We start from the raw sequence: 19857 nt of genomic DNA on the forward strand, positions 1-19857 counted from the left end.
ACACAGAGCCTAGGCTCTGTTTGTATTTTCAGTGGTAGATATTAAGCACTATTAAGATAAAATTAACCTTGCCCGGCCAGTGTGGCTCAGTGGTTGAGCATCTACCTATGAACCAGGTCATGGTTCAATTTCTGGTCAGGGCACATGCCCAGGTTGCTGGCTCGAGCCCCAGTGTGGGGTGTACAGAAGGCAGCCGATCAAGATGCTCTCTCATTATTGACATTTCTAGCTCTCTTTCCTCTCCTTTCCTCTCTGAAATCAATAAAAATACATATTTTAAATTATATATATATATATATATATATATATATATATATATATATATATATATATTTAAAATATATATAATTAATCATATCCTGTGAAGAGACTCCACTCAAAATGACTACCAATCTTGGGACAGTCTTGTGACAGATATTGATCTACACCCAGGATAGGTAACAACTTATGAACACTACATAGGAAAAATTTTCATCTCGCCAAATTATGAGCTTCCCACTGGTTGATCTGCATTTATAAAGCTTCTAAGCCAACTAGGGGCAGCTAATGCCCAAAATATTAGAATAGCAGCACCATGAAAAACAACTTGCAAACTCTCTAATTAGGGTCTAGTTTATGCTCTCTTGTTTGAGCTAATGTCATGCATTAGAGTTCATTATTGTTTATAAATATAACATGCTGGACATACAGGCCTTCCTTGAATGGCAAAAGCCCAGGCTCAGTCAATATGTTTACATGCTGGAATATGCAATGATTCATTCATTTCTTGACAGGTGTTATTATTCCTTCCTATTAGCCAAAATTTCATCTTTAGACACAACTGTATATAGGACAAAAATACCACAATTAAATTAAAAACTTTTTCTTTCTTACGGACTCTAATACAATCATGGCTGATGGCTCACTTCCAATATTCCTAAAGGCAACTGGTCCCTTCTATGCTATCCAATCTCATCATTAACTTTCATTCAAACCTCATTGACACACACAGCAACCCAGAATTCTGCCTGACTTCTCAAGCCCAAGAAGTGCCATTTTCACATTGTTTTTCTGTTTCCAAGAAGAGTGATCATTTCTGGAACCAAAAGCTATTCATTTGAATTGCCAGTCTGTAAATTTTGAAGAAGGCTATGGCTGTGAAACCAGGGAAGAGAAATGATAAGTCGGAACTAACGCGAAAATAAATACAAGATTTTAGTGGAATCTAATTGTTTTTTGCACACATCATAGTAACAGCTATTATCCTTCCTTCTAAATTTATGTCATCAGCACATTTATCTATATTCCTATTTGTCTTTCATCTGTCTGTCTTCCGCCTGCCTCTTAGTGTCTATTTATGTGGCAGGGCAAGTTGAGCTGCCTTTGTGTTCAGAGAAGAAAAGAGGTGGAAATGTGATGAAAAATCTTGGTGTAGCATGCATAGCAACGAGGTGAGGCTGATGCCTGGTGTGCGGATGAATCCTGTAAATGAAGTGGCCCTTGAATTAAATTAATTTAAAATCTGGCAAATATTACCCGGCATGTTTGTCAATGTGCTGTATAATTATTAATTTGTTCATTGAAGCAACTGTATAAATAAATAGAAAGCAGAATGCCATGATTAAGCAAGCATTGAAAATCCAGGGTCAAGGAGCCCCACAATACAGGGGAGACCTTAATAGCTTTCCTGGGTCCTCCTTTTGCGTCTCCTCGTAAACCCATACATCGATAACAGCAAACTAATTGGCCCACATTTAGATGCCAACAGGGCTTTTGTGTTCTCGGTGCACATTTTTGTCTTCTCAGAGTGAGATGTTAGTAACGGGGGTTTTAATGTCACCCCTAGGGGAGCACCAGAAATCTTAACAATTTCCTTCACTGGAGTATTTTCATTAGCGCTAAATGCCGTGCAATTTACATTTGAAATCAGGTGTAGGGGTGAGCAGAATATGACAAGACATGTAGGAGTGGTGCTTTTTTTGTTGTTGCAATGTTCTTTATGCACTGCCTTGAGGTCTCAGAAGAAAAGCGTGCAAGTCAGAAAGGAAATATTTCTTGATTCCTCTTTGCCCTGACTTTTACAAGATGAAAACGTCTATCTTATTTAGAGACTCAAAGCACATATTTTAAACAGCCGTCTTTCACCAATAAAAAAAAAATAACAATAATGCACCTAGGGTAGGATTAAACCAAAACTGACAGCTGTGAGCAAAGAGTCCAGTAAGGAGCAAATTCCTGTAAGAAAAAGGACTAGAAGTTAGCATAAACATTCAGCTGCTAAGTTGATGTCTATGTAGCTCAATTGCCTAATTCAAACCTACATTAATGAAAAATACCTAGTATTATTTTTCATTGTAAACCTAGATACAAGTGGAATTGGCATTGAGGATGTGAGGGTAAGCTAAACTCGGGGTGATATCATTTTAACGTCACACATATGTGATTACCTCTGCTGGAAAGAACAGCAGTTAGCATAGGGTTAAATGTGGGCTTTGCTCCTCCCATTGTTTTCCACACTCACCTCTTGTGAGAGACGATCTTGTGATTTGATTGGATGCTTCAGTTCTTGAATGCCCACTGAAGCCTAAATCCTAAGGAAGAAAAGAAAGCCAGGTGAGCCCTAACTGGTTTGGCTCAGTGGATAGAGCGTCAGCCTGCAGACTGAAGGGTCCCAGGTTCGATTCCGGTCAAGGGCATGTACCTTGGTTGCAGGCATGCAGGAGGCAGCTGATTGATGTTTCTCTCTCATCGATGTTTCTAGCTCTCTATCCCTCTCTTCTTCTTCTCTGTAAACGAATCAATAAAATATATTTTTGTAAAAGAAAGCCAGGTGAGGAGGTGCAATACTTAGCACTTAGTGAAGAGCTACTTAGGGTTCTCAGTGCTCTACACGAATGTGTCCCATCTACCTTGCCCACTACTCTGAGGGGTTGGTGGTTTTCTCCCCATTGCACAGGTGTGGAAAGTGAAGCACAAGCATCTCTGTAAGCATGCAAGAACACTTCTTGCCCTAGTTGGTTTGTCTCAGTGGCTAGAGCATGGGCCTGCGGACCGAAGGGTCCCAGGTTCAATTCTGGACAAGGGCATGGTACCTTGGTTGCAAGCTTGATCCCTGGCTCCGGTCAGGGCCTGTGTGGGAGGCAACCAGTCGATGTGTCACTTTCATATCGATGTTTTTCTCTGTCTCTCCCCCTCCCTTCCACTCGCTATAAAAAATCAATGGAAAGAATTCCTTCTTGGGATATATTCCTAGAAGTGATTAGAAACACCAATGAGAAAGGATATATGCACCCCTATGTTCATAGCAGCACAATTCACCATAGCTAAGATTTGGAAACAGCCTAAGTGCCCCTCAGAAGATGAGTGGGTTAGAAAACTGTGGTACATCTACACAGTGGAATACTATGCACCAGTAAAAAAGAAGGCATGGATGGACCTGGAGAGCATTATGCTAAGCGAAATAAGCCAGTCAGATAAAGATAAATATCACATGATCTCACTCATTTATGGACTATAATGAACAACATAAACTGATGAACAAAATCAGATCCAGAGACAGAGAAGCCTCCACCAAACCATCAAACCTCAGAGGGAACATAGGTGAGGGTGAGGGTAAGAGAGAGAGGTCAACCAAAGTACCTGAATGCATGTATATAAGCCAAACCAATGGACACAGACAACAGGGGGATGAGGGCATAAGTGGAAGGGCCTTGGGGAGATAAGGACACATATGTAATACCTTAATCAATAAAGAAAAAAAGAAGAAAATGATTTTAAAAAGAATTCTTTTTTTACAGCAGCATAGTACTCCATTGTGTATATGTACCACAGTTTTCTAATCCACTCGTTTGCTGATGGGTACTAACAGCATGAATGGACCTGGAGAGCATTATGTTAAGCGAACTAAGCCAGTCAGAGAAAGATAAATATCACAAGATCTCACTCATTTGTGGAATATAATGAACAACATAAACTGATGAACAAAAATAGATCCAGAGACAGAGAAGCATCGAACAGATTGTACAACCTATGAGGGAAGGTGGGGGTGGGGTAAGAGATCAACCAAATGACTTACATGCATGCATATGAGCAAAACCAATGGACACAGACACCAGGGGAGGTGAGCGCTTGTGTTTGGGGGAGAGGGTGATAGGGAAGAGGTCAATTGGGGGCGGTGGGGAAACTCAGGTAATACTTTAAACAATAAAGAATTTTTAAAAATCAATGGAAAAATATCCTCGGGTGAAGATTAACAACAGAAAAACACACACATACACACACACACACACACACACACACACACCACTTCTTATTGCATTCACTAGTGGCTCTTGTCAAACAATATCAACTGCCATGGCAAATAAAAGCCTCTTTGACAATAGTGGAAGTTAGCACTTGAACTTTGGTTGTGACAGACCCAGGAAGGTTTCTGGATGAAAGTGATAAGGCTAACTTCCAAATTTGACTATCAAATTTATGTTTCCCATTTATAAGTGTGAGTTAGCCAGGCCTGTTATTGTGTTTACACAGTGGTCGGCAAACTCATTAGTCAACAGAGCCAAATGTCAACAGTACAAGGATTGAAATTTCTTTTTGAACTTAAACTCCTAACGCCACTTTTTCAAAATAGACTCGCCCAGGCCGCGGTATTTTGTGGAAGAGCCACACTCAAGGGGCCAAAGAGCCACATGTGGCTTGCCAGCCTCGGTTTGCCGACCACTGTGCTAACAAATTGTTGACAGTGTGCTGTTTATAGCTTCGTGTTCCAAAAAAATGTTCCCTAAAGAGGGCAAGGGCAAAATAATAGAGCAAGAGAGGGAGAATGTCCTTGCCTAATGTTTCCCACTTTACTGGACATCAGAATCACCTTGTAAACCTCTCAAATCCCAGGTCACACCTTAGACCAACTAAATCAGAATCTCTAGGCTAGGCTGGGCCTCCTGCATCAATAAAGTCTTCTTTAACTTGCTAGGCAGAAATATTAACCAGTATTAGCACCCGTTAATACAAAAAGAATACACAGCCCTAACCGGTTTGGCTCAGTGGATAGAGTGTCAGCCTGCAGACTGAAGGGTCCCAGGTTCGATTCTGGTCAAGGGCATGTACCTTGGTTGCAGGCATATACCCAGAAGGGGGTGTACAGGAGGCAGCTGATCAATGTTTCTCTTATGGATGTTTCTAACTCTCTATCTCTCTCCCTTCCTCTCTGTAAAAAATCAATAAAATATATTTTTAAAAAGGAATTATAATTTATAATACGACTTAACTATCACAAATCCCTACATGAATTCAATTAGTGTGGTGTGAGAGAAAGAGTCAGAAAATTCCAGTAAGTTCTGCTACTCTATCCTCTCTATGACCTTGGGTAAATTCCAGAACCTTCGTAAGCCTCAGTTTCCTATCTGTAAAATAAAATAATACTTATCTCAAATCACAGAGGCAGCAATATAGCAAATACAACTTTTCAAACTTTAAAGCCTTACTTAAAATAAGGAGAACTTTCTTCATGTTTTTTCATACCTTCCAAGCATGACCAGTCATTGTTTAATCTAAACTAAGGTGACCAGATGTCCCGCTTTTGGTCAGACAATCCAGATTTTTAACAATTTGTCCCATGTCCCTCGGCATTTTAAAAAAGTCCCAATTGCCGAAACCGGTTTTGCTCAGTGGATAGAGCATCGGTCTGCTAAACTAGAAGTGCTAAACTAGAATTTTTGAGAACATATAGGTAAAATTGCATACCTAACTTAGTGCTCTGTATATAAAATCTGTCTTAGAGCACTAGTTAAGTATACAATTTTACCTATATGTTCCCAAAAATTCTAGTTTAGCACTTCTTAGTTGGGATTCAGGAATCTGTGTTTTAACAACTCCACCAGGTGATTCTCATCATGAGAGAAGTTTGGGAAATACTGGTTTATACACTCTGCTTAAACTATCGGGTCTAGTAATAAGTAATGTCGTTTTTTAACATTCGTTTAAAATCTTGCTTGGCGTTGACTTGTATTGACATAACCTTCAAACACGTGGTATCAACAGAACGTGTGAAGTGCAATTAACAAGTTTTGCTTGAAAAAGTTTGTGTTTGGTTTGGTTTTTGTTGCAGAACTAGGGCTAAAAAGATGGCGGATGAAGAGCATATTCGGCACTGCATGCTTTACGAGTTCCAATTAGGAAGAAAAGCAAGTGAGGCTGCAAAAAACATCTGTAGTGCTCTTGGTCAAGATGCAGTTAGTGCCAAAAAATGCCAGCGTTGGTTTGAGAAATTTCGCGAGGGAAATTTTTCGTTAGATAACAAGAGTGGTCGAGGCCGTGTGTCCAATTTTGATCAAGAAGCTCTTCAAGCTCTTTTGGTGCAAAATCCTCAAATTACCCAACAAGAGCTTGCGACAACTTTAAATTGTTCACAAAAAACAATTTCCAATCAATTGCGTGCACTTGGCAAAGTCCAAAAGTTTGGAAAATGGGTTCCTCATGAGTTGACCGACAACAACCGTAATCAAAGAGTCACAATTTGCAGTTCGCTCCTCTCTCGTCAAAACCGTTTGCCATTTTTAGAGCAAATTGTTACCGGAAATGAAGAATGGGTGCTGTATGTTAATTTGAAAAGGAGGCCTCAATGGTTGGACAAAAATGAGGCTCCGCAGCCCACGCCAAAACCTGACTTGCATGCGAAAAAAGTGATGTTGTGTGTTTGGTGGAATTTTAAAGGAATTCTTCATTATGAACTTTTACCATCTAACCAAACCATTACAAGTGCAGTGTATAGTGCCCAATTGGAAAGGTTAGCCCAAGCTTTAAGAGAAAAAGAACCCGCGCTGATTAATCGGAAGGGCGTAATTCTTCACCACGATAACGCACGACCGCCTACTGCAAGAATCACTGCTGAAAAACTGTGCCAGTTGGAATGGGAAGTTCTCCCTCAATCTGCATATTCTCCTGATATTGCCCCTTCCGATTACCATTTGTTTCATTCTTTTCAAAACTTTCTTCTTGGAAAAAAATTTAATAATGAAGAATGCCTCAAAAATGCATTGACCGAATTTTTTGCATCAAAATCACAAGAATTTTACAACAGAGGGATTAAAATGCTTCCTGAGCGTTGGGCACAAGTAGTAGAAAACAACGGCAACTATATTGTTGATTAAATTTTGTTGTATTGTTTAAATAAATTCGATTTTAAAAAAGTATTAGAAAACGACATTAAGTATTACTAGACCTAATATTCAAAAACAAAAGAACCCCACTTGGCCTTCTGATCAACTAGGTCATCTTGACAGTCTTCCTTCTGCCTTGGTTCCCTCCTATAGTGTGTTTTTTGGCATCTTGCTATACAAAAGACAACACACTTCTGATGTTACTTATTCTTTTATTTTTTTTAATTTTTTTTAATATATTTTATTGATTTTTTTACAGAGAGGAAGGGAGAGAGATAGACAGCTAGAAACGTCAATGAAGAGAGAAACATCAACCAGCTGCCTCTTGCACACCCCCTACCGGGGATGTGCCCACAACCAAGGTACATGCCCTTGACCTTTCAGTCCGCAGACCGAAGCTTTACCACTGAGCCAAACCGGTTTCGGCTGATGTTATTTTTTCTTAATCACAAAATGGCACCAAGAGGAAATCATGGGCTTGAAAGTCAGTTTAAACAAACAAGAACCCCTACATTCAAATCCCGAGTCAACCATTTAAAAGTATAGGCAATTTACTCAATTTCTCAGCTTCATCTGAGAGATGGCAATACATACACCTACCTACCCAAAACTGTCATAAAGATTCAGAGAACACGCAATCTTTATTCAAAAATGATAAGATTTACCCAATACAGCATTCCCCAATGAGTTTGGCAACTGGGTTTCAGCTGCTATCCAAAAGTGGCCAGACTCCTCCTGCCCGCGTGCCGCCACCACAAATTGGGCCCCGCCCCCCAAGGTACCCCACCGACCCACCCTGCCCCTACCAGGACGGCTCCCAAACTTACCACCCCACCTCCTGGATTGCGGCCTCTCCAGAGCACGTGTTAAGGCGCACTTGACTGTGACCTGGCAGAGGGGGCTGGGTAAACACTCGGAGGCCAGGAATGACGCACAGGGTCCTCCTCAGCAGGAGGCTGCAGGGAGCACCATGGCAGAACGCCTCAGGCAAGGGACACCTGCACACAGGATAACTGTTATGACACAATGGCCCAAAGGTCCTAACCCTAACACCACCCTGTGTCCTGGGAAGACCTGACCACGGACCTCAAACCAGAAAACCTGACCCCAAACCCGACCTGACGTCACTGAAACACCTGACACCTAATCAATCCAGTGCCCCCAGAAAATCTAACCCCACACACAGCTCACTTCCCTGGAAAACCTGATCTCTACGAAATCCTGTGCCTCTAGAAAAACCTGACCCACCCTTACCCAATGCCTCCACCTGAGCACCCGGCCCCTCTCCAACGATGCCAGAGGAAGACCTGACCCCGTCCCACCAAACACCCCAGAAGACCTGATCCCGCCCTTACCGAATGCCCCCATCTAAAACCTGACCTGGCTCCTACCAAGTGCCGCCATTAAAGACCGGAATCCTCTCCCACACGCCCCAGGCAGACCCGACCCACCCTTACCGAGTGCCGCCATCTACGGACCCTACTCCTCTCCCACACGCCCCAGAAGACCCCACCCCGCCCTTACCGAGTGCCGCCATTAAAGACCCGACTCCTCTCCCACACGCCCCGGGCAGACCCGACCCCGCCCTTACCGAGTGCCGCCATTAAAGACCTGACTCCTCTCCCACACGCCCCGGGCAGACCCGACCCGCCCTTACCGAGTGCCGCCATTAAACACCTGACTCCTCTCCCACACGCCCCAGGCAGACCCGACCCCGCCCTTACCGAGTGCCGCCATTAAAGACCTGACTCCTCTCCCACACGCCCCAGGCAGACCCGACCCCGCCCTTACCGAGTGCCGCCATTAAAGACCCAACTCCTCTCCCACACGCCCCAGGCAGACCCGACCCCGCCCTTACCGAGTGCCGCCATTAAAGACCTGAGTCCTCTCCCACACGCCCCAGAAGACCCGACCCCGCCCTTACCGAGTGCGCCATCTACAGACCGGACTCCTCTCCCACACGCCCCAAGAAAACCCAACACCACCCTTACCGAGTGCCGCCATCTACAGACCCGACTCCTCTCCCACACGCCCCGGGCAGACCCGACCCCGCCCTTACCGAGTGCCGCCATTAAACACCTGACTCCTCTCCCACACGCCTCAGGCAGACCCGACCCCGCCCTTACCGAGTGCCGCCATCTACAGACCCGACTCCTCTCCCACACGCCCCAGGCAGACCCGACCCCGCCCTTACCGAGTGCCGCCATTAAAGACCGGACTCCTCTCCCACACGCCCCAGGAAGACCCGACCCCGCCCTTACCGAGTGCCGCCATTAAACACCTGACTCCTCTCCCACACGACCCAGAAGACCCGACCCCGCCCTTACCGAGTGCCACCATTAAACACCTGACTCCTCTCCCACACGCCCCAGGCAGACCCGACCCACCCTTACCGAGTGCCGCCATTAAAGACCCAACTCCTCTCCCACACGCCCCAGGCAGACCCGACCCCGCCCTTACCGAGTGCCGCCATTAAAGACCGGACTCCTCTCCCACACGCCCCAGGAAGACCCGACCCCGCCCTTACCGAGTGCCGCCATTAAAGACCTGAGTCCTCTCCAACACGCCCCAGAAGACCCGACCCCGCCCTTACCGAGTGCGCCATCTACAGACCGGACTCCTCTCCCACACGCCCCAAGAAAACCCAACACCACCCTTACCGAGTGCCGCCATCTACAGACCCGACTCCTCTCCCACACGCCCCGGGCAGACCCGACCCCGCCCTTACCGAGTGCCGCCATTAAACACCTGACTCCTCTCCCACACGCCCCAGGCAGACCCGACCCACCCTTACCGAGTGCCGCCATTAAAGACCCAACTCCTCTCCCACACGCCCCAGGCAGACCCGACACCGCCCTTACCGAGTGCCGCCATTAAAGACCTGACTCCTCTCCCACACGACCCAGAAGACCCGACCCCGCCCTTACCGAGTGCCGCCATCTACAGACCCGACTCCTCTCCCACACGCCCCAAGAAAACCCAACACCACCCTTACCAAGTGCCGCCATCTACAGACCCAACTCCTCTCCCACACGCCCCGGGCAGACCCGACCCCGCCCTTACCGAGTGCCGCCATTAAACACCTGACTCCTCTCCCACACGACCCAGAAGACCCGATCCCGCCCTTACCGAGTGCCACCATTAAACACCTGACTCCTCTCCCACACGCCCCAGGCAGACCCGACCCACCCTTACCGAGTGCCGCCATTAAAGACCCAACTCCTCTCCCACACGCCCCAGGCAGACCCGACCCCGCCCTTACCGAGTGCCGCCATTAAAGACCGGACTCCTCTCCCACACGCCCCAGGAAGACCCGACCCCGCCCTTACCGAGTGCCGCCATTAAAGACCTGAGTCCTCTCCAACACGCCCCAGAAGACCCGACCCCGCCCTTACCGAGTGCGCCATCTACAGACCGGACTCCTCTCCCACACGCCCCAAGAAAACCCAACACCACCCTTACCGAGTGCCGCCATCTACAGACCCGACTCCTCTCCCACACGCCCCGGGCAGACCCGACCCCGCCCTTACCGAGTGCCGCCATTAAAGACCTGACTCCTCTCCCACACGCCCCAGGCAGACCCGACCCCGCCCTTACCGAGTGCCGCCATTAAAGACCCAACTCCTCTCCCACACGCCCCAGGCAGACCCGACCCCGCCCTTACCGAGTGCCGCCATTAAAGACCTGAGTCCTCTCCCACACGCCCCAGAAGACCCGACCCCGCCCTTACCGAGTGCGCCATCTACAGACCGGACTCCTCTCCCACACGCCCCAAGAAAACCCAACACCACCCTTACCGAGTGCCGCCATCTACAGACCCGACTCCTCTCCCACACGCCCCGGGCAGACCCGACCCCGCCCTTACCGAGTGCCGCCATTAAACACCTGACTCCTCTCCCACACGCCTCAGGCAGACCCGACCCCGCCCTTACCGAGTGCCGCCATCTACAGACCCGACTCCTCTCCCACACGCCCCAGGCAGACCCGACCCCGCCCTTACCGAGTGCCGCCATTAAAGACCGGACTCCTCTCCCACACGCCCCAGGAAGACCCGACCCCGCCCTTACCGAGTGCCGCCATTAAACACCTGACTCCTCTCCCACACGACCCAGAAGACCCGACCCCGCCCTTACCGAGTGCCACCATTAAACACCTGACTCCTCTCCCACACGCCCCAGGCAGACCCGACCCACCCTTACCGAGTGCCGCCATTAAAGACCCAACTCCTCTCCCACACGCCCCAGGCAGACCCGACCCCGCCCTTACCGAGTGCCGCCATTAAAGACCGGACTCCTCTCCCACACGCCCCAGGAAGACCCGACCCCGCCCTTACCGAGTGCCGCCATTAAAGACCTGAGTCCTCTCCAACACGCCCCAGAAGACCCGACCCCGCCCTTACCGAGTGCGCCATCTACAGACCGGACTCCTCTCCCACACGCCCCAAGAAAACCCAACACCACCCTTACCGAGTGCCGCCATCTACAGACCCGACTCCTCTCCCACACGCCCCGGGCAGACCCGACCCCGCCCTTACCGAGTGCCGCCATTAAACACCTGACTCCTCTCCCACACGCCCCAGGCAGACCCGACCCACCCTTACCGAGTGCCGCCATTAAAGACCCAACTCCTCTCCCACACGCCCCAGGCAGACCCGACACCGCCCTTACCGAGTGCCGCCATTAAAGACCTGACTCCTCTCCCACACGACCCAGAAGACCCGACCCCGCCCTTACCGAGTGCCGCCATCTACAGACCCGACTCCTCTCCCACACGCCCCAAGAAAACCCAACACCACCCTTACCAAGTGCCGCCATCTACAGACCCAACTCCTCTCCCACACGCCCCGGGCAGACCCGACCCCGCCCTTACCGAGTGCCGCCATTAAACACCTGACTCCTCTCCCACACGACCCAGAAGACCCGATCCCGCCCTTACCGAGTGCCACCATTAAACACCTGACTCCTCTCCCACACGCCCCAGGCAGACCCGACCCACCCTTACCGAGTGCCGCCATTAAAGACCCAACTCCTCTCCCACACGCCCCAGGCAGACCCGACCCCGCCCTTACCGAGTGCCGCCATTAAAGACCGGACTCCTCTCCCACACGCCCCAGGAAGACCCGACCCCGCCCTTACCGAGTGCCGCCATTAAAGACCTGAGTCCTCTCCAACACGCCCCAGAAGACCCGACCCCGCCCTTACCGAGTGCGCCATCTACAGACCGGACTCCTCTCCCACACGCCCCAAGAAAACCCAACACCACCCTTACCGAGTGCCGCCATCTACAGACCCGACTCCTCTCCCACACGCCCCGGGCAGACCCGACCCCGCCCTTACCGAGTGCCGCCATTAAACACCTGACTCCTCTCCCACACGCCCCAGGCAGACCCGACCCACCCTTACCGAGTGCCGCCATTAAAGACCCAACTCCTCTCCCACACGCCCCAGGCAGACCCGACCCCGCCCTTACCGAGTGCCGCCATCTACAGACCCGACTCCTCTCCCACACGCCCCGGGCAGACCCGACCCCGCCCTTACCGAGTGCCGCCATTAAAGACCTGAGTCCTCTCCCACACGCCCCAGGAAGACCCGACCCCGCCCTTACCGAGTGCCGCCATTAAAGACCGGACTCCTCACCCACACGCCCCAGGCAGACCCGACCCCGCCCTTACCGAGTGCCGCCATTAAAGACCTGAGTCCTCTCCAACACGCCCCAGAAGACCCGACCCCGCCCTTACCGAGTGCCGCCATTAAAGACCTGAGTCCTCTCCCACACGCCCCAGGAAGACCCGACCCCGCCCTTACCGAGTGCCGCCATTAAAGACCGGACTCCTCACCCACACGCCCCAGGCAGACCCGACCCCGCCCTTACCGAGTGCCGCCATTAAAGACCTGAGTCCTCTCCAACACGCCCCAGAAGACCCGACCCCGCCCTTACCGAGTGCGCCATCTACAGACCGGACTCCTCTCCCACACGCCCCAAGAAAACCCAACACCACCCTTACCGAGTGCCGCCATCTACAGACCCAACTCCTCTCCCACACGCCCCGGGCAGACCCGACCCCGCCCTTACCGAGTGCCGCCATTAAACACCTGACTCCTCTCCCACACGACCCAGAAGACCCGACCCCGCCCTTACCGAGTGCCGCCATTAAAGACCTGAGTCCTCTCCCACACGCCCCAGGAAGACCCGACCCCGCCCTTACCGAGTGCCGCCATTAAAGACCGGACTCCTCACCCACACGCCCCAGGCAGACCCGACCCCGCCCTTACCGAGTGCCGCCATTAAAGACCTGAGTCCTCTCCAACACGCCCCAGAAGACCCGACCCCGCCCTTACCGAGTGCGCCATCTACAGACCGGACTCCTCTCCCACACGCCCCAAGAAAACCCAACACCACCCTTACCGAGTGCCGCCATCTACAGACCCAACTCCTCTCCCACACGCCCCGGGCAGACCCGACCCCGCCCTTACCGAGTGCCGCCATTAAACACCTGACTCCTCTCCCACACGACCCAGAAGACCCGACCCCGCCCTTACCGAGTGCCGCCATTAAAGACCGGACTCCTCACCCACACGCCCCAGGCAGACCCGACCCCGCCCTTACCGAGTGCCGCCATTAAAGACCTGAGTCCTCTCCAACACGCCCCAGAAGACCCGACCCCGCCCTTACCGAGTGCGCCATCTACAGACCGGACTCCTCTCCCACACGCCCCGGGCAGACCCGACCCCGCCCTTACCGAGTGCCGCCATTAAACACCTGACTCCTCTCCCACACGCCCCAGGCAGACCCGACCCACCCTTACCGAGTGCCGCCATTAAAGACCCAACTCCTCTCCCACACGCCCCAGGCAGACCCGACACCGCCCTTACCGAGTGCCGCCATTAAAGACCTGACTCCTCTCCCACACGCCCCAGAAGACCCGACCCCGCCCTTACCGAGTGCGCCATCTACAGACCGGACTCCTCTCCCACACGCCCCAAGAAAACCCAACACCACCCTTACCGAGTGCCGCCATTAAAGACCGGACTCCTCTCCCACACGCCCCAGGAAGACCCGACCCCGCCCTTACCGAGTGCCGCCATTAAACACCTGACTCCTCTCCCACACGACCCAGAAGACCCGACCCCGCCCTTACCGAGTGCCGCCATTAAACACCTGACTCCTCTCCCACACGCCCCAGGCAGACCCGACCCACCCTTACCGAGTGCCGCCATCTACAGACCCGACTCCTCTCCCACACGCCCCGGGCAGACCCGACCCCGCCCTTACCGAGTGCCGCCATTAAACACCTGACTCCTCTCCCACACGCCCCAGGCAGACCCGACCCCGCCCTTACCGAGTGCCGCCATTAAAGACCTGACTCCTCTCCCACACGCCCCAGGAAGACCCGACGCCGCCCTTACCCAGTGGCCCTCTACAGACCGGACTCCTCTCCCACACGCCCCAGGAAGACCCGACCCCGCCCTTACCGAGTGCCGCCCTTAAAGACCCGACTCCTCTCCCACACGCCCCAGAAGACCTGACTCCTCCCCTATCCTGTCCCCCTCGAAAATCTTATCTCACCGCAGGCACACACCTAAAAGTCTTGACCCCACACTCACACACCACCGGAAGACCTGACCCCACCCCCACACACCACCACCATCACCATCAGAAGATCTGACTCCAGCCCCACTAGGCACCCCTGTTAGACCTGACCCTGCTCTCACCCTGCACCCCCAGAAGTCTGAACCCCACCTAATGACCCCAGAATATTGACCCCAGCCTAACCCCACACCCTGTAAAACCTGACCACATCCAATCTGATGCCCCTGATTTGGGACCTGCACAAGGCTGTGCGTCAGACCCAGCACCCGAGGCCGACTTGACCCCATTAAAATGGGGAGACAAAGAACCCCCAAGTGAAAGAAAAGGAGGAATCACCAGGTAAGGAACTAAATTAAATGGAAACAAGCAATTTATCAGATATAGAGTTCAGGGTCATGGTTATAAGGGTGCTCAAACATCTTAGTGATTACTACAGGCAACTTAATGAGAACTATCAGGAACATAGTGGGAACTTCGTAAGCATGAAGAAAACAGAGATCATGAGTAAGAATCAATCAGAAATGACATAGCTGAAATAAAGTAATCATTAGTAGATTAGACGAAACTGAGAATTAAATCAGCGAATTAGAAGACAAGATAGGAAAAAAAAGAAAGAAAGAAAGAAAGAAAGAAAGAAAGAAAGAAAGAAAGAAAGAAAGAAAGAAAGAGGAAAGCACCCAATCAGGCAGGGTGGCAGCTGTGGTTCCTCTCCCTCTTCCCCAGGCCTGGTTCCGGAGTACCCCTGGGATGCCAGTCTGCACTGAATGTCCTCCACCAGCTGGTGCCTTGGTCGCCTCCACGGCCTCGCTCATCCCTCCACTGCCCATCAACACGCAGCAGCCAGGCGTGGCCACCAGCCTGCTCTACAGTGGGGCACTCTTACCTTTGTGAGTACCTGAAGATTAAAGGCCTTACTAAGGAGTATCCAACCCTTACAACCTTCTTCGAAGGAGAAATAATCAGCCAAAAACACCCTTTCTTAACTCGAAAGTGGGATTCGGATGAAGATGTTGATGGGAAACATTGGGGCAAGTTTCTGGCTTTTTATCAGTAGGCAAAATCATTTAATTCAGATGATTTTGATTGTGAAGAGCTGAAGAATGGGGATTATGTCTTCATGCAGTGGAAGGAACAGTTCCCAGTCCCAGACCACACAACCAAAGACATCAGCGATGCTTCTGTTGCTGGGTTCTACTACATCTGCTTCCAGAAGTCGGCAGCCTTCATAGAGGGTACTATTGCCATAGGAGCTCAGAATGGTATCAGACGTTCAACCTAACGCATGTTCTTGAACACAGCGCACCCATCTATGAATTCCGGTGATAGTGGTTCAGAACAGCAACCAAATAAAACTGAACTTGGCAAAAAAGAACTTTGCCAAGAAAATTGTGTGCTTGCCGGAACCAGGAGAACAGGTGCCCGTTTCTTCTTGGGCGATACGTCAGACAGCATGGATGTCCATGGGGCAGGCCGGCGTAGGCAGGGAGTTGGTTCCATTCTCCTCTCTCTCTATGGAAGTTTGCTGTTAACCTGTTCTTAAGCTACCGTATATGCACATTTCCTTCTGCACAGCTAACTTCTGTGTCTCTGAAATGCCCATCTTCTCTCCATCCCTGCCTCCAGCTGAGTAGAAGGTCAGCCCGGTCACCCTCAGCCTTGATACTCAGTGGTCTTCACCAAGACCCCGCCCCCAGTGGTTCAGTCTGGATGCTCAAGAACCCAGCATGAGGTGCTGCCTGAGCACTGAGCAGGGTTGGGGCACGCTGCAGCAGCGTCACCAGAGAAACGTGCCTGAGTCCCTTGGCACTGCCCAGCCACTTGAGGGCCACACCAAGCTGGTCGTGAAATGAAAAGAAAAAAAAAGCTGAGGCAGCAATCCTCATATCTGACAAAATAGATTTCAAAATGAAGGCCATAACAAGAGACAATGAAGGTCACTACATAATATTGAAAAGATTGATCCTGATCCCGCCCCCAACCAGCAGTCTAAGAATACCTGATCCTGCCCCAACCCCATGTCCCCAGAAGACCTGACCCTGGTAAACATATATGCACACAATATAGGGGCACCTAAATATATAAAAATACTTTTGGGGGGCTTTAAGGGAGAAATTGACAGCAATGCAATCATAATAGGGGATTTTAACACCCCATTGACATCACTGGATAAATCTTCAACACTAAAAATCAACAAGGGAACAGCAATCCTAAACAACACACTGGATCAGATGCAATTAATTGACATTTACAGAACATTTCACTGCAAGCTATAGAATATACATTCTTTTCAAGTGTACATGGATCATTCTCAAAGACAGACCACATGTTAGGATAAAAACAAAGTCTCTACAAGTTCACTGGTGCTCAAACTTCAGCTCCATCAGAATCATCTGAGGGACTTTAAAACAGATCACCAGCCCCACCTCCAGAGTTTCTGATGCAGTAGGTCTGGGGTGGGCCCAAGAATTTGCATTTCTAACAAGTTCCGAAGTGATGCTGATGTTGCTGATCTGGGGACCACACTCTGAGAATCCCTCCGCCCAAACAAATTAAATCAGCATTTCTGTAGTTGGAAGCCCAGCATTAGTAATTCCTTTTTCTTTTCTTTTTAAAAATATATTTGTATTGATTTCCAAGAGGAAGAGAGAGAGAGAGAGAGAATGAGAATGAATGATGATGATGATGATGATGATAATGATGATGATGATGATGATGATGATGATGCTAATGAGAGAGAGTCATTGATTGGCTGTCTCCTGCACACCCCACACTGGGGATTGAGTCTACAGCCTGGCATGTGCCCTGACCGGGAACGGAACCGTGACCCTCCAGTTCATAGTCTACACTCAACTACTGAGCCACACCATACTGGCCAGGCCATTGGTAATTCTTAAAGTCCTCCGGGTAATTTCACCATGCAGCCAAAGGTAGGAAACACTGATTTGACCCAGATTACATGACACTTTCCTCAGGCTAGTTATACAAAAAAGGGGGAAGTGGGAGAGTTAACTATCCATCTTGACTCAGCTATAACAGCAACACCTAGTTTCCAGGGGAAGAAGTGGTACCAAATCATGGGCTCAATGCAGAGATAACATGATAAACAGTTCTCAGAAAGCCCCGATTTGCAGTATTAAAACTCCTACCCCCAACTGATATTGAACTTCCAAATGGACCAGACATCACTGATACAGAATTCAGATGAGAAGCAGGCAACTGGCCCTCACAAACTGGCACAAGCTGGCCCCAGCACACCAGCACACTACTTCCTCATGATACCAGCAGTGGCCTCAGTGATGGTCACAGCAATGTCTGCATCGAACTGGTTCTATGTTGTAGCTCTGGCCAACGTCCTAACTAACTAGCGCTCTTGTGTTTTCTCAATCTGGTTTTTCTTTTTCTTTTTCTTTTTTAATGTTTTTATTGATTTCAGAGAGGAAGGGAGAGGGAAAGAGGTAGAAACATCAGTGATGAGAGATAATCATTGATTGCCTGCCTCCTGCACATATCCTACTGGGGATCAAACCCGAATCCCGGGCATGTGCCCTGACTGGGAATCGAACCATGACCTGGTTCATAGGTCAATGCTCAACCACTGAGTCATGCTGGCCGTGCTCAACTTGGTTTTTCCACCTTCCTTGTCAGTCATTCAGACAGCCACAAAACAGTCTTCCTAATCGATTACTTCAATCCACCCAACAATGTTTTTGTTGTACAGCTAAGAACTCTGACCTCTTAAAGGTCACCTCTAGAGGTTAAAACGTGGAGTCTAAACTCCTGCAGTCATAAGAAGGATTTTGCTTTAAGACATTTGCATCTTAAGAGTGCTGAAACTCTTATACCAGTCTTCTCCAAATTTAATAAGAATCATCTGGGGATCCTCTTAAAATGCAGATTCTGATTCAGTGGGACTGAAGGGAGGCAGAAAATGTGCATTTCTCACAAGTTCCCTGGGGCAGAGACTATAGCTACAGCTACAGAGTAAGTCCTTAACCCACAGAGCTGTGCTAATGTCAGACAGAGCTGGGTCTGGATTTCCTCTGGGCACCACTGATTTTTTTTAAAAATATTTATTGTTGAAAGTATCCCCTTTCCTCCCTGTACTGACCCCTTCTAACCCCTTCACCCCACAGACACAATTGTCTGTGTCCATGGGTGAAGCCTATATGCAGACAGTTCTTTGGTTGATCTCTTCCCACCCACCCACCCCCGCCTTCCCTCAGAGATTCTACAGTCTGTTCCATGCTTCTATGTCTCTGGATCTATTTTGTTCATCGGTTTATTTTGTTCATTAGATTCCACAAATGAGTGAGATCATGTGATATTTGATGCCACTGATTTTAAGACACATAAAGGCCTGCCTGCCCTCCTTATTCTGGTCAGTGCACCAGCTCACCCTGAATATTTGTCGTGGCTGATACAGGCCAGTCCCTGCCGCTGTGCCGGTCTACCTCCAAATACCTAAGATGCCACGGCCAGTGTCACTTGACTGTCTCTGACCACGTGATTCTCTTGGTACACAAGCCATCAATTTAAATTCACTTATTCATCCATTCAACAAATATTTGCTGTTTACCTCTCATATGTAATTCCTGGCGAAGTTTAGATCATTCTAGACGCTCCATCTGTGTGTTTGAAATATGCTGAATTGGAAGCACTCCCAGTGCCATTCAACAAGGACTGGATTTAGCATAGTTACCAAAAAGTTAAAGGTCAGAGGGGGTCTGTGCAGAGAAGGAAAACTTCCAAGCCTGTCAGGAGTTTGGTTGTGGGAAAATGCAACTTGATAATCTGTCAACTCAAATTGTCAATCAAAGCCCATCATTATTCTTAATACCGCCCATCTGACACTAGATCAATAGGAAAGGTACTTTTCAATGTCAGATCAATGGAATGACTAAGTTTGGGGGTGACAGCTAAACAATTGCATCCATCCTAGGTATGTGACTGTTATTACCAGGAACATCAACTCAAAGTAAAATGATAATCCACTTCCTGCACAGTGTTGTGAAAGAAATGTTCAAACCCCCAGAAATTCTTCGTGCTCCCACCTACTAAGATAGAAAAGATAAAGTACATGTATATTTCTGAGATTTATAAAGTACTCACTTTGCCACTGAGCTTATGGAGA

The 19857-nt window shown here is 49.4% G+C and overlaps 1 pseudogene across 1 annotated transcript; it reads left to right on the top strand.

Annotated features, from left to right (window-relative positions):
• The first annotated feature begins 15458 nt into the window (after positions 1 to 15458).
• On the top strand, positions 15459 to 16109 carry LOC311614516 (glucose-induced degradation protein 4 homolog; annotated as a pseudogene). Its single transcript has one exon. The product of its transcript is annotated as a glucose-induced degradation protein 4 homolog (transcript).
• Positions 16110 to 19857: the final 3748 nt, after the last annotated feature.

This window comes from Pipistrellus hanaki, assembly GCF_964339955.1.
Source record: "Pipistrellus hanaki genome assembly, chromosome: X".
NCBI lineage: Eukaryota > Metazoa > Chordata > Mammalia > Chiroptera > Vespertilionidae > Pipistrellus > Pipistrellus hanaki.